This window comes from Vidua macroura, chromosome 2, assembly GCF_024509145.1.
Source record: "Vidua macroura isolate BioBank_ID:100142 chromosome 2, ASM2450914v1, whole genome shotgun sequence".
Taxonomy (NCBI): Eukaryota; Metazoa; Chordata; class Aves; order Passeriformes; family Viduidae; genus Vidua; species Vidua macroura.
In genome coordinates, this window is record NC_071572.1 from 11919942 (window position 1) to 11936008 (window position 16067).

Below are 16067 nucleotides of genomic sequence, written 5' to 3' on the forward strand. Positions count from 1 at the left end.
TATTAAATTATCCAACAGTTATATTTGATATGACTATTGATACAAGATGAAAATATTTCTAAAACCCCCACTTTAGTAACCTGAGTGATTTTTGTTGTAAAACTACAATGCAAACACTAAGTTAAAAATACTTTTTGAAAAAATGGTTGCTGGGTGAAACCAATATTTATAATAAAATACTTGCCCATAATATGTTTATTTTTTTCTAGATAGGCCATATGGAGCATATTCATGCCTTTTGTTAAAACTTATGATTGTTCTTGCTCCCTGTTATTACTCAAAATAATATTTAAATTTATACGCTGCCTACCTAGACAAAAAAAACCCTAAGCCTGAAATTCCTGCAAGGCATTTAATATGCATGGAGGCGCTTTTTATTTCTCTAGAACACTCTTGTACAAGATACTTTAATGTTAGAATTTTAAGTATGTCAACCTACAGCAAGTTTCACCTTCATGAATCAAGATCAAATACTTAAATATACGGGGAAAAAAGTTATATATATAAAATCAGATGGTAGTATGTACAGGTAATCGCCAGAATAATTTATTTGCTTCAGGCTGCAAAGTTTTGATTACTTCCTTTTATTTTATTTGTCAGTGACTTCTATTTGGTTTTTGTTTGTGTGTTTCAGAAGCTCTTATTTGTGTCCTCTCTGAGATGATGGGGTCCCTGCTCTGTTTGGGCCTCCAGCTCCAGGGCCAACACCTCTGGCTCCTGCCTGGGGTACTCTGTCATCCCAGTGCCCCCACTGCCCTGGCTCTGCCATTTAATGTGTGAATGAGGGAGCAAAGAAGAGACTCGGGCAGCATGGAAAATCAAGCAGCATGGAAATCAGGCAGCACAGGCTTTTGGCAAAGCATTCTTTCATCAGCTCAGCACAAGGAGAAGCTCAAAACAAATACAGTTGTGTGTCCATCTCTGCTATGGCTTTCTACACTAAAATGTTTCATTGCTTTGCCTTTGCCAGTTACACTTCCTAGGGATTTATTCATTTTACTAAATACTGCTTTATGGAAGCACAGGTATTTTCATGTGGGATACGGAATTACACTGATACACAACAAAATTTTACTTAGGAAAATCCTGCCATATTGAGGCTCCTTCAGCATGAAGGAAAAATAAATTACACCTCAGTTTAAATTAAACAGCAGCACTACTTCAAGTATAGACACTTCATTTAACACAAGAAAAGGAAAGGGAGGCAAGTTGGTAAGTGAACTAAGCACTGAGTTTGTTAATAGGACCTATGGGAGAGTAAGAAATTTTTACGAGGTCATTTGATTATCAAATTATACTATCTTCATAAATGTGTAATTCTATTAACTGAGACTTATAATAAATAAAAAATGAAACAATAAATCTTTGATTTCTATTTAAAAAATACATCAAACATCTTTCCTTAGCAAAAAATAATATTAAGGCTTTAGGAAAAAAAAATGTTTATAACATATGATAAACAACTCTTTTTGGCTATGGTAAATCTGTTGAAGGCACAGGTTAATTCAGCTCTACAATTTTACATAAACTACTTAAAATGTCCTCAAAATGATTGTTAATATTGTTAATCCTTCCAGTCACTGAGCTGTATTCACAGAGAGCCACTTCTCATTGACCTAACCCACCTAATCCTCATGGCAGGAAAAGTAGGAAATAAAGTTTAGTTTTGAGGAGTCTAAGCAAAAATTGAAAAAATAAAATATAATTTAAAAACATACTTATAGCAATATGTTCACAAAGAATGTCAGTATATATGCATTTGGTACTGAGTTAGGTAGGCTCTTAAATTCCCAGGACTTCTTGAAACATTCAGAGTTTATTCCTCCTTATGGCACTAGCAAATTTTTAGATGAAAATTTTCACAAAACATGCTGCAAAACATCCATAATAACCCAAAGGTTTTTGAGTAACAACACCATCATTTGGCCCAGGCAACCCTCAAATACCTTTATGAGTACAATAAATGTACAGTTTATTGAGCAGTTAAATCTCAGGCATAGTAGGAATAAAATGAGTCAAACTATCATTAATATAATTTCCTCATAGAAAAGCTTTCACCTTGTGCAACTTTTGAGTAGGACCACTTCTGCTGAACATAGGGCTTATAATTTTGTCATCTTCTATCAAACAAATAGCAAAAAACAAACTAAAAAAAGAAAAACCACCAAACACAAAAACAGAGCATAATTAAGGCAGCATATTTTATGCTTTCTGGGTTGATTGAAACACCGTAATAATCTGAGTTGTTCTGTTTTACAAAAAAAAAGAACAATTATTATCAAAGACCACAATTGCAGCATATACTAAAGACAGAAAAAATATCAGTTTTTAACCATATGAATTATTTGTAGAAGTGAGTTCTGAACAAAATTCAGTCTGTATTCTTTCACAAAAACTACTGTTTATTTACTTTGTCCTCTTATGGCACCTCAGTTACACTCACAGCTTGTTACTTCAAGAAGCTATAATAAAAATAATTCATTACAACCTTTGTGAGTGAAGTAATGCATGTTTCATGAAAAAGAGTACATAAATTAAACAAGCTGAATTACATTATCTAATTTAACTCAACACAAAATATCATCACATGGCAGATTTTAAAAGTTTTGAGAGCCTCAGAAGGGGAGCATGGAGGATATCCCGCAATTTCAAGCACTACCAGAAGTACAATCACACGGTGGGAAAGACCCAGGTAAAGGATACTCCATCTATTCTCAGCACTTCTCTCAAAACACAAGTCTTGGAGGAAAGCACAGTCTGGAATTTAAATATGAAACATACTAATACAATGTTGCCTAATTGGAGTGAGAGATAAGTCATTTAGTCTTGCTGAAGAGAATGAGAACTGATGCAAAAGTGACTGCTGCAGAAAGCTCAGTAGTTTTTGGGAAATGTTGCAAGTTACTTGTTTTCTGTAACAGCTCCTTCTTTGGTGGTACAAGCATATATGTAGGTGATTTGGCTCCAAATGTGATTTCTCACATCCTGACACACACAGGTACATTCTGACAGTCCATCCAAATCAGCTGGATTATAATGTTTACAGAACTGCCTTGAGTAATTGCAGAGAAGTTAAACAATTCTCTTTGTCTTTCATATGGTAAGGGTTTGTGAATCACCAGTGAATTTGGGGGATTTAAAAACAGTAAATTTCAGCTCCTTAGCTAAATTAAATTGGTTAAACTCTATTGATATAATTATTTCAGTGCATAATAGCATCACACACTGTTCTCTAAAGCTATGTTCACACCAACAGAAAATACAAAGAAAGGCAGAGTTTACCTTTAAGTAATTAAACTTGTACCACTAAAGCAGTGTCTTGGTCCCAACTACATGCTTTGGAGATTTTATAAGTAAAAATAATTAGACTAAAATGCAATCCTACATGTGTGTTTAGAACATATTTTGACCCTTTCTATTTTTGAAAAAAGTAACTACTACTGCTAAAAAAAATTGGATTTGAGAAGCTGCTGAGTATATTGCTTTAATTGATTTCATAATGAAAGGAGTTGGTTTGGAGTTGTGGATGTAGCAGGTAGAACTGGACACTGGTTACAATGTGATAGTAAAGAACTAGAAGTAGGGAAGGGTTTTTAGATTTCTTAAGTGACAAATATGTAAACCCTATTGAACTTAGAGGAAAACTGGAGTTTTTTTCTTATAAGAAAAATACGGCAAAAAGATAGAAGTGCCTAAATAGACCCATTAACAGCTCTACAATAAATCAAATCCTCATATATTGACCTATATATAGACATATTCCAATTTAAAATACAATGCTTTTATTTTTTAAATGTGAAAAACCAGCAGCTTATTAGTTGAAAAGCTTACTGACTAAAGTATTCATAAAGAAGCAACATAATGTACTTTAACTTTCTGCTACTATTTACAAAAGACTGTACCAAGATCTGCAGATGTGTCCTCTCATGAAAATAAACCAAACTGAAACTCCTTTTTGTTTTCATGTGCTGTGACTTTCTAAATTATTTTATTCCTTTTTAACTTGTTAGTGGAGCATTAGAAGATAAAGACTATACTTTCTTCGTCCCTTGGTTCATCAGTTCATTCTTTTTTCTTTACCTCAAAGCTCAGCAATTGTAAGATATAATACTTTTGTCTTTTTTCTTTCCTTAAAAAAAAAGGAACTACAAAAGCAAGCAAAAAAAAAAACCAAAAAACCTGAACATCTACTTGTCTAAGCTTAAACATTGAAATCTGAAACTTCAGAACCAGAAGGTGAAAAAACAGTAGTTATAATTCTGAAAAATACATTCTCTTTATGCAAGTACTCAACTAAGTACAAAAAGTGACTACATGGAATTTTACAGTTTGCACCATAAAAGATCAGATAATGCAATATTGCCCTTCAGGCTTTAATTTAATAGATTTTATTAAAACAAATATTTTACTACAAAATTTTGCCTTGTCTCATAGTGATTACTGCATTTCACACAGTTATCCAGAGCAGGCTATTCTTAAATTATTCCATTTAGAAATTTATTATTAAAATTAAAGTATCAATTCAGGACTTCCAAGTTGGTCTGAATCTGTTGCCTCTGCTCTATTAGATGAAAAAAAAATCAGTAAATGTATTTTGATTGTCATGAAAGATGACAGCACTCTAATTAGAATGAAAAGACGTGAAAAGGTAACACCACAAGAATATTTTTTTTCACATTTGAAAAAAGAAACCACCCCATGGTCATTACTGGATTTATTAGTGCTTAATGAAACGTTAATTACTGTGTCTGACAAACAGTGATTAAGCAAGTTACTTTTATTTAAACTAGGAAAAAAAGAGAGAAAATAAGCTAAAATATTAACTTGATTTAATAATCGTAGTAGGAGATGATAGAGTCTGTATTGTAATCACTTTTCTAACTTTATCCTAGCTGCACTTATCAATAAGTAAGCCTTCTCAATACTGCTGACAGGTAGATTTAATTAAATGCATGTATAACTAGGGCATAATATAAAATGTTTTTCAAAGACCTTGCCAGTAAATGTAAAGTGATGGGATTTTTTTTTCCAGATTTCAGGGAAATGATGAAAAAAGATGAAGACATCTTCATATCCTTTGATTTTAACAAATGTTTGAATAATTTAATTAGGTCACGCATGCCTTATTGAGTCTGCTCCTACTACACATTAAATTCTGAAACAGAGCTCTTAAAATATAAGTAAACAGTCTTTATTTATTAATTGCATGTGGGCAGTCAATTTTATATTGTAGTGGCAAAATCTGAAAGGACAGGAAAGGTTAATTTACTACTGCACAGATCTCACACAATCCAAGCTACTTAGAGACTGCCAAATTCTGAATTCAGTCTCAATGAGTAGTTTAAAAACTGATTCTGATGCTGATCCTGACAAAATTCAAAAGTAAGTGTTAAAAATTGCATTATGTTATCATGTATAAGATTCAGTTTTTACTAGAATAATTTTCGTTACAAAAAGATGCTGTGATATAGTCCTGAAGTATTTCTGGACAAACTTGTTTATCTCCTGACTGAACTGACTGTATTTAAAACTCTGGATTTCAACAAGTATTGGCTGTAACTTTATTTATAAACTAGCTCAGGGTATCAGGCCATATATAGGAATGATTTTCAATCCACAGAAAAATGTATTCATAGAATGAGAGGCACAATCTTAGGCAATACTTGGCCTTCTTAAAGCAAATCTTGCTGAGCTATTAATTTTCCAACTGAGGTAAAATGCATTGTCTGTTTCCTGGCAGAACAAAGAGCCTTTTACATTAGTGAGGGTTTGCAGTGCAAAACTCCTAAGATATATTCTTTAAACCTCAGGAGAGGTTATGAGGATCATGTAGCAACACCAAATTGGCTACATATCATTTGAGATGCTGCTAAAGAGAATATGAATTTCAATTATTACAAGAAATATTCTCTTAGTTTCCCTTGCCTTCAAGTTACCTAACATTTTAAATTATTTAACTTACCTAACATTTTAAATTTAAACATTTAAATCACTATTCATTAAGCATAAAAGAATAAAATATTTTAAAACATTATAAAACAACAACTTTTAATTTTTATTTCCATTGAATATAACTAGAAATATCTGAAATATTTCCACTCTCAGAAAAGTGTATACCAAGTAACTTACACAACAACACTATGGATAACATCCATATAGTCAACACTGTAAGTTAAAAGAATATTTTTTTCTTGAGATTCAGCTAAAGAATATCATATTACCCATCTGAAAATATTCTGCATAATTTTGGAGTGGTCTGGGATCCTAATGAAAAGAATCTTTTTACCTGCCCCCAAAAATCTACAAAACAAACATTAGTGCCACAAGTTGTTTGCATTGTACTTTCTCCTCTCTCATGTGAAGTGCTGAGATCCATAAAGACTCCCTGGTAACCAGACTTCACACTATTGTTCTACTTGTTCTAAAGCTGGAAAAAAAGCCCAAGTCTCGCTTTTTTACAGGAAATTATTTCCTGATTACTGATAATCATAAATCTCAGAAAACTAGGGTCTAATATAAATGCAGAGTATAAATATTTTTATTGCAGCACCTCCAGCAGTTCCTCAGGAGTTTGAGGATACTTTGTGAAATATCTATCTTTGCTATAATTGCATTCTGTGCTTTACCTGATGAAAATTGATACAGCACGTTGAAAAACAAAAATAAAAGATTATCCTCCAGTTAATTTTCCACAGTTTTATCTTACCAGCCTCTTGAAAAGTGCAGGTACACTAGTGTGATATAACCAGGAAAACCAAGATTGAGACCACAGTGCGCCCTTGATCAAAGCAATGGAACAGAAGAGGAGGGATTTTGTGAAATATAAAAAATGCATTCTGCATCTATTTCAAAATTTTGTAAGGAAAATTGTGATACATTTTGTAATAAGCAAAGACTGACATGTTTTTAATTTAAACAGCTAGAATAGAATTTGGAAATCAGAACAATCCAAATTCCAGTTTTTCTTTCTGATAATTTTACCCTTTAATTTTACCCTAAACCTGAGAGCACCACCATCTACCAAAAATTAATCTCAAAAACACAATAAATCAATTAAATTAAGCAAAAAATTAATTATGCATTCAGAGCCCAAATAATCTAATTTTGTTTTACAGTTATCAGAGATATTCATGTAAACCCATTCTAGTGTTTTGTTTCACAGTCTGAAAGACAAGAGAAGATAGATAACTAATATATCCTCATTTAGTGACTACTTTTAATGACTTTCATACAAGACATACAATCTCTTGTGGGGTTTTTATCCTCAGTATTCATGTATGTGTGTATTTTTTTCTGGCTCACTAAATCTTCTCTACCTTAATAGAAATCCTTCAGCCTCTAATACACCTTCCCTTCCCTTCCCTTCCCTTCCCTTCCCTTCCCTTCCCTTCCCTTCCCTTCCCTTCCCTTCCCTTCCCTTCCCTTCCCTTCCCTTCCCTTCCCTTCCCTTCCCTTCCCTTCCCATGATCTTTATCATTAAAAAGATAAACCTGAAACTCAGTCCTGCTAGCTTTGTACTGGATAAATGGCACCTCCAGGTCATGTATAAGGTTCATTTTAAACTGTATTTACTCTAATGTTCAGTTTCCTTCCTTTTCTCAAATGCTTTCATTTTCACAGAGACAAAAAGAGAAATTTGGTTTTGAAATATGAACACTCTTTGCTGACAAAACCAAAGACATGTTTCCATTCAAACATATTCAGCCAAGTCCTGAATTGCCCTACTACTATTGCAAAGTTTTATATTTGTAGGCAAGAAAATAAGAAATCCTAATTCTAAAATGAAGTATTATTTTGACACAAAATTATTAATATGCTCTTTTACATGTACAGCATTGCTTTATTTGTTTCTAGGAATTCCCTGTGAAAACAGTAATGTTGAAAAAAACTAGGAATTCTGTTCCCCTTAAATTTTATTTTTTTCTAATTTAATCCTCTAGAGGAAGCATTCCTGTGAAACAATCCTTCATTTAGACAAATAGAAGTGACAAGCTCAACTTCACTGATCTCTAAAAGCATTAAAAAAAAGTTCCAGAAACAAAGAGTCTTGATTTGTCCTCAGATTCTTTAAATTCTGCAAACTCTTCTGCTTCTCTCAGGTGACTTCAGCACCTTTCATGTTAACAGGTATAGAGCAACTTGGATTTACTGCAATTGTTATGAAGATTCAATTGTGAAGACCTAAATAAGAATTAATTATCACAGAAAGAAATTAAGTCTGATGCACACATTAATGAACAGCTTACATAGTACCTGTTGTGTGACTAACTGCATTTCTAGAAGAGGAACTTTGAAATAAGATAAATAATCTTAACACATAACAACCTCAGAAAAAGAAACTAAATGAATAAAAAAATGGAGCACAATGTGATTTATTCTTCCTTTAAATTTGAATTAGTCTTTGCCTTAATGAATAACGTGTATTCCATTTTCCAATTTCTATTAGCTTTGAAAGACTTTTTAAAAAGGAGTAGTCCTAATTTTAAAAAAAAGAAAGTTATTTGTATTTCCTGTAGCATCTCTTATTTCACTACAACATGAACAGCTAAAGAGCTAAGAATTGTTTTGTTTCTAGAGTTACACAGGGATCTTACATTACTTAAATCTGTTGGAAGCAACAAACATCACACTGCAAGACTTCTTTGCTTGAAGATAAAGGAAGTATTTATATTAAAGTATCCTTTACAGAATTTTCCTTTTTTTTTCCTAACTACTCTAACAGATACACAGATTACTTTTATTGTTAATGTGTGGACAAAAATGACACTGAAATGTCACTTTTGTAAATGTTTATGAACACCTCAATGCTCATATCAAAAGCCCTTTAAAAGAAAAAAGAAGTAGTTTACTGAATTTGGTGTAAATTGTCAAATTAAATGAAAAATATGTATATTCCATTTCACTATTCTATGTCTTGTATCATTTGTTCCTGTGACTCTCAGATACACCCCTGAAATGCCCTACAGAATGCTGAAATTACAGCTGCTTGAACACCATTGGATTGCAAGCCATTCTAATTCATTAAAAAACTCAATGGATTCTGGTGAGACTATTTTTTTCACTGAATCACTGTATCACAGTAATTTCCATTGACTTGTCTCTAGCACTTATTAAAATACATAATATAACAATTTCGTTTCTGATTAGCATTGCCATGTCAGACCTTTGTCTGAGGGTCTGACTCACAAGTAATCAGGAGATAATAATTCTCTGAGAGTCAGAAAGACCATGCTAAATTGGTTCAAATGAGAAGAATCAATCTACACTAGACTGGTCATTTAAAACAAGCTTGATTTATTTTTCTTTTCAATTCTCTCAAGCTCCAAGCAGAGCAGAAATCGGAAGGCTAAGTTTGGTTTCCATTATAGCATAATAAACATGAAAAATCTCCATGTGTTGAATGAAAAGAAAACATTGGAAATCAAAAATTGCCAGAAATAAGAGCTAAAATTATTGAAACTTACTCAAGTATATTTAGAAATATAAGTAATCTGTGTAGCTGAAAAGGTGTTCCATTATTTTAAGGGAATGTGCCTATGTGAAAGAGTATGGTAATACTGACTCATTCCAGAATATGGAATCAAATGCCATAGCTTGTAGAACCAGACATCACATAAAGTAAAACTCAATTTCCATAATGTCAGCATAGTCAAGGGAAAAAAAAAATGTAAAGAAATCACAATTCTTTGATTTTTTGTATACTTATTTTTACATCAGTGAAAAAAATACTTATCATATCTCTTCAGCATTTATTTTAGAACTTAGGTATTTTTCCAAGAGGACTGAAAGGATATTTCCATTAATTTTTCCGTGTCTACAAAATTAAACAGGAAGAACAGGGTTAATCTATTGATTAACAGTTAAACCAAGAAACATCCTGCATTTTATGGGCTAATAGCTAATGAATGCCTAATTAACTGTAAAAAATCATCCCCACAGGACTGATTTAGATGAACATTGCTCTTGTGATGAAGCTAAATTGGCTAAAGAGAATTTTAAAGAATTAAATAAGATTCACAATAAATTAATGGAAACTAGAGTGGTGGTGCCCTGCATTCAACAACTGAATAGGTTTCTACAGAGGATGTGACAGAATGTGTCAAAGTTGAATAAATCATAGGTTTTTTTTTTTTACTTCTGACTAAAATAATGTGTCAATTGGTTCCCTGATGAATCCCTATATATCATATTACATCAGCAGAATGTTACCTTAATTAGACCTCTGTTGCATCTGCAGACCACTCTGGGCTCTTAAGTGCAATGAGAAAGATGTTAGATGCTTTAGAAAATTCTAGTAGGGTTACTGTTCCTGAAAAGATTAAAAACAAGCTTGAATAAAGACCATTGTCTTCTGCTCTGCACATACATCATGGAAGAAATGTGTCTACTTCATAGACTATCAGACAGTTTTATGAACTGACTAGATACTGGAGGAAAGGAAGGAAGGGAAGTGCTTCAAACGATACATGGAAGTGTATGGTACTGGCATCAGTGAGGCTTAGATTTCCTAGGGGATGTTGAGAAGCCTCTAACGCGAAAGATCCATAGAGGTGCTCTCTCATGTTTCCTTGTAAAGAGGGCTCCTCTTCAACAGTTTCTCTTCTGTTTTGTGGAACTGAATATCAGTGTATAAACTGGTCCTATGTTCTTGATGCTAAAGATAAAGAGCTCCCGCAAAACCACCATTGCTGAGACCTCAGTCATGTTTCTCTGCAGTTTTTAACTTTCTCTGTCAAAATAAAGCCAAAATTTTAAAACATGTGCAAACATTTTCACATAAATGGTAGCCACATGTATTAAAAAATAGTTAATCACACTCAGACCTAAAAACAGGATCACTGCCTTTATGCCAAGTAATCTTTAACTCTATTCTCAAAATATAAAGTGTTTAGGTAATAGGAAGACTTCTTTACTTAACTATGTTACGCTGGCTTAATACAACTTCATAAAGGAACATCTGCTTCAACACTATCTGCTTAACTTTTTAAAATTAGGAATTATGAAATTTATCTCCAGGATAAAAATAGTCCATATCCCCAGATCCTGGAAATAACCCACAGAGAAGTAAGAGAATTCTGAATCATGTTAAAAATGGAGCTGAACAAGATTTTTTTTCCTCAATGCATTAATTAGCTCAATACTATAACATCTGTTGGGTTTAGGGTAGTTTTTACAATTTCAGTTAAAATCCATGTTTCAAACTTTCTTTTTCTGCTCTGTTGAATGCAAAATTTAAACTGACTGCCACATCTATTTTTAAAAATTACTGTAAGTCAACTTTTTAGCTGGTAATTGACAGCATCTTTACCATATGAGCTCCCATGGCAGAAAAGGTTCAAAAATAGTGGAGACACATGTTCTATCTGAGATATTTAAATCAAGAAGTACCTGATTCCAACATGCTACGTGACATGTAACTTTTATTATCTAAATTTTGTCTCAAAGTATTTTGTAAAACCTGAAATCAGCTAAAAGGTCTTTGCTTAACTTCATTCCTTAGTAATATAACACAACACTGTCACGGCTTTGAATTATAGTACATTTATAAAAGTCAAACATCAGAAAAGAAAATTAGTCCTCCCTGTAACCATAACATAAATTTAAAAGTGGAGCCAAATTTTATGGGATTGAAAATGATGTGGCTATTAATTTAACAGAATGATTTTGTAGAAATGCCAAATATACCATGCAGTCTGCTTGACTGCTGCCCTGCCAGTCCCCTCCATCATCAATCACACAGGTTATCCCATTGTGTTATTTTTGATCTACTAACCTATTTCAGACTAGATTGCACAAGCATACACTCCACAGAACAGAAATAAATGTGATGTCATATAATAGAATCTCTCCTAGAACCAAAATATTTCAGGAAATGTTATATTACTTTACAAAAAGTTCTCAGTCAGCACATCGGGGATGTGCAGCACAACACAGTAAAATAAATTAAAAGGTGTATAACCATACATAGGGAAACAAACAATTACAAAACTCTTCTCTGATGGTCCAAAAGAGTATTCTGGAAGTCAAATTCTGACCTCTGACATTTGGTATTTAATTTTTTTTTTTTAAAGCAGTCTATAGCTTCACTAATTTTTTTGTTTGTTTTGTTTGTTTGTTTGTTTGTTTGTTTTTAAGACACTGAAGGAAAGCTGGGTGCCATCAGAAGATTATAAATTATCCTTAAAACATTAAGTAAACACATGAAAAATGTACATGAAAAGCTAATCTACCAGCAAAACTCATTTAACATCAATGGTCTACTGTTTGTTGGTTTCTAATATGTACTCATAATATGTACTCATAAATGTCAAAACACAACAGAGCTCCTACAGGAGAGAGATGAAAATTGAAGGGCTCAGCTGCTCCTGAATAAGGCACTTCCTCAACACTAATGCAATGCAACATCTCCCTTCATTCCTTGTTCAGTATGTCAAAAACTTGGATCAGTGAGCTTTTCCTGGCCAGAGAAGTGAAGCTACACAGATAGGAAGAGAAGGTAGGGGAGAAACTGGAAACTTTGAGCTAGTAAAAAATTAGGCCAGCAGCAAATTGCTATCTCCTTGCCCACAGCAAGAATGACACTGTGACTCAGAAAGGTGTCTGAATTTTGATGGCTTTAGGGTATCTCATGAAATAATGTCGTTTAACTGCTGCACTTTCTATGCTTAATAAAGGCAATACAATGCTAGAATCAGTTATTGGGAGAAGCTATAAAAAAGCTCAGGTTATTTTAAAATATATAGGGGACCATATCAATATAAGTATCTGAAGGTAATTTTACCACAAGTCAGGTGAGTAGGCCTCAGCCTCCTGGACACAAAGATTCTATGATCTTTCATTTCTGGGGGAAAAAGTCTGATCCATTGGTAACCAAAGCCAAAAGCCTGCAGGTGAAAATAATAGGGTTACTATGACATGAAAAGACATGGGGCTGTTCACATAACACTTTGCAGCTGCTGCTTAGTGTGCAAACAGCACCACTCTGTAACATTGAGGGAAGGGGAAACCTCTTGTTCTATGAAAACCAACAAAACCTCTGAGTTTGACACTTGTTCTTTGGCGGGCTTTGGCAGGAAGAAGAATACCTCTTCTGCTCCATTCTCCCTAAGGAAAGTTTGCCTTTTTGCCTATCCTTGGCAGCATTCTCATCCTGTTCTGCCTGGTCTGGATAGTAGGGCAGAGTGTGCCTTCAGCGAGTTTGCTGCTGACACAAATCTGTGTTTGCAACCAGGTATCTCCAACCGTACCAGGGACTAATGTTTGCTAATGTCCACTTATGTTCTTTGTATCTTCTGGCTATTCCCAATGTGTAAATGCTAAACTTTCAGAGTCAAGTAATCTTCGTTGTGTTGACTGAAGGCCATCAGGCCTCAGCCAGTAAAATGCAAATCCTTCGTTAAAAGTTTTTTGAAGAAAACCCTCAATTACCCCCTACCTTGGCAAAGGCGAACAAACGCATGACAAAAGTGACTTAAATATTTAAAAAGTTGTATCATTTCCAGAAGAGCCACTGACCACAACCCTCTGGCTGCGTCCATCTGGCCCATGGCTTGTGCCCCAAATAGCCCACCCTCCAAAGCCAGGGCTCTGCAGTGTGGGGCTCGGGCTCTTGTGTGGGATTGTGTCCAAAGCCTCACAGGGCTCTGGGCACATCGGGGGCTATAAGTGCCCAAATCCAAGGACTGCTCCATGCTGGTTCCAATGCATTTGGCTGTAGAAGGGATTTCGGGTGTGGCCCTTTGTGACACAGGCCTGTTGTGTCAGGGCCCTTGGTGATGTGGGACATTATGGTTCCCAGAGGTTCTTGTGACATGGCAGACCCCCACCCTGCTTGAGGGGTCTCTAAGGGATGCAGAGCCCTGGGGTGACCAGTCCCAGGAGAGCAGCTGTCTCACAAGGAAGCAGCTCCTCTGAGAGCCTCTGCAGTAGAGCATGATGGAGATGTTCTCAGAGGAGGCAAACCCCAACTCCCCTCCTGCCACGGAGCAGCCAGGCCTGTGCATGAGGCCCCAGGTGACAGCCAGCCATGGAGGGAGAGGGGATGGAGGGAGCCGGGATGGGGGCGGAGGGCAGCTGCCTGGGGGCCAGTGTCCAGCAGCTCCTGATGTGCCAAGGCAGTCACCTCCTTCCCTCTCAGCTGGGGCACAGAGCCAGGGCCCTGCCCCACACAGCCCCCGCTGCTCCCCAGAACTCTCCTCTGGGTGGTGGCTGGAAGAGCTCCTAGAGCAGTGGGAGCGAACAGTCAAGTGGGAAGAGTGGGACTGGGCCAGGGAGGAAGGAGAGGAGGAACCCTCCACGGACCAGGAACTGCACAAGTGGAAGAATCTGTCAACTTGGGAGAGACCCTGAGAGCTGTCCCAGCAGTCAGATATGGGATTCCAAGAGCTGTCCCAGGAGGAAGATGACAGTGACAAAGTGCTTCCCTAAGGGGAACACTCCATTCACCAGGTGCTGACCGAAGGGGAAATCAGTCAAGACCTAGAACTGTCCCAGGACGGAGATGACAGCAACAAAGAGGAGTTGCAGGATGACAGGGAATTCATCACGATCCACACCATTGGGGTCAACCCCAGGTAACCACAGCTCCTGCAGGATCCCAACGCTGCTCCCCAGGACTCGGCCAAGGCAGCAGCTTGTCCGGCTTTGGCCGAGCAGGTGAAGGCAGCCAGGGCACAGATCCAGGGCCCTGCCCCACACAGCCCCTGCTTCTCCCCAGGCCCCTCAGCTCCCCAGCTGGGAGCCCTCGGGGAGCCGCCAGCTCCCCCTAAGAAATGCCCATCCCGCTTCAGGCGGGCGCTGCGGGCGCTGTTCTGCTCCCTGAGGCCACAGCTGGATGAGGAATGCCCGCTGCCCGCGCCAGGCTGGGCCCCACCAATGGCCTGCCCAGCATCCTGAGCGAGCCACAAGGGCTGCCTTCACCTGGATGTGTCCCTCCAGGCTGAGCAGGACTGCAACAAAAACCACTCTCCCATCACTATGAAAGTTGGGTTTAGGAAACAGTAGTAGTAAGAAAAAAAAATAAAAAAAAAAAATTAAAAATCCCCCCCAAAAAAACAAAAAACCAACCAAACAAAAAGAATAGGAATAAGAATAAGAAGATGATAAAGAAATAGTAGTAGTACATTATAATAAGAAGAAATAGAATAAAAATAAAAATAGTAAGTTGAATAAGAGTAAGAAGAATAAGAAGATGAAGAAATTGTAGTAGTAGTAGTAAATAAAGAAAAAAAAGAAGAAGAAGAAGATCAAGAGGAAGAAATAATAGTGGTAAATAATAATCAGAAGAATAAGAAAAAGAATAAGAATAATAAGTTGAATAAGAATTAGAAGAAGAGATAAGAGTAGAAATAAATAATAAATAGAATAGGAAAAACAATAAGAAGAGTAAGAAAAATAAGAATGACTAAGATGAAGAAAAAGGAGTAGTAGTAGTAGTAAAGAAGAAGACTAAGGTGAAGAAGATGGAATAGTAGTAGTCATAAATAATAATATCAAATTAAAAACACATCCACACATCTTCTAGAATCACAGAATGAATGGAAGGACCCTAAAGTCATCTAGTTTCAACTGATTATCTTCTGCTCTCTCTCTCTCTCTCTCTCTCTGAGACCTCTTTCTTATTTATTTCTATCTCTTTACCTCCCCTTTCCTGTTAAATAAAATCCAGGTTAAATGAAATCCATATGTTGTTGTCATGTGCTCTCATTTGCACCTTCAGTCGGACAGAGGCATCTCTCCCTAATGGGACTGTAACACCTGCACAGGGTCCCTTCCAGCTGCCAGCATGCCATGATTCTGTCAGCTCCTCGCTTCCCTTTTCTTCTTCCCTCTGCTTCGAGCTGCGAGCGTACTTGAAAATGTCCAGAAAACAAACATCTGCTGTCTGCTCCAGGAGCCCACACAGCTTCAGGACCTTGCCACCTGCATCTGCATGGCTCCCTTGGGAGGCAAGGCAGAAACAGCACCCCCGGAGCCTCAGTAATTCCCCTCTGTGATCCATGGCACACACTGCAATGGTCTGGAATTCCAGTTTCCAGCAAGGAAAAGATGTTCCTGCCCTTTAAGTC

At 36.2% G+C, this 16067-nt stretch overlaps 1 protein-coding gene and 2 long non-coding RNA genes across 3 annotated transcripts in view; 1 reads left to right on the plus strand and 2 right to left on the minus strand.

Moving 5' to 3' along the window:
* IL1RAPL1 (interleukin 1 receptor accessory protein like 1) overlaps positions 1-16067 on the minus strand; it is a 665062-nt gene that overhangs the window by 553828 nt on the left and 95167 nt on the right. The window lies entirely within an intron of this gene.
* LOC128803065 (uncharacterized) lies at positions 9729-13665 on the minus strand. The gene is made up of 4 exons (XR_008435620.1): positions 13516-13665; positions 12782-12884; positions 10210-10309; positions 9729-9814 (listed from the first exon to the last, which is right to left on the minus strand). It is a non-coding gene; the product is annotated as an uncharacterized LOC128803065 (long non-coding RNA).
* LOC128803070 (uncharacterized) lies at positions 13774-15682 on the plus strand. Its single transcript, XR_008435621.1, has 2 exons — positions 13774-14013; positions 14449-15682. It is a non-coding gene; the product is annotated as an uncharacterized LOC128803070 (long non-coding RNA).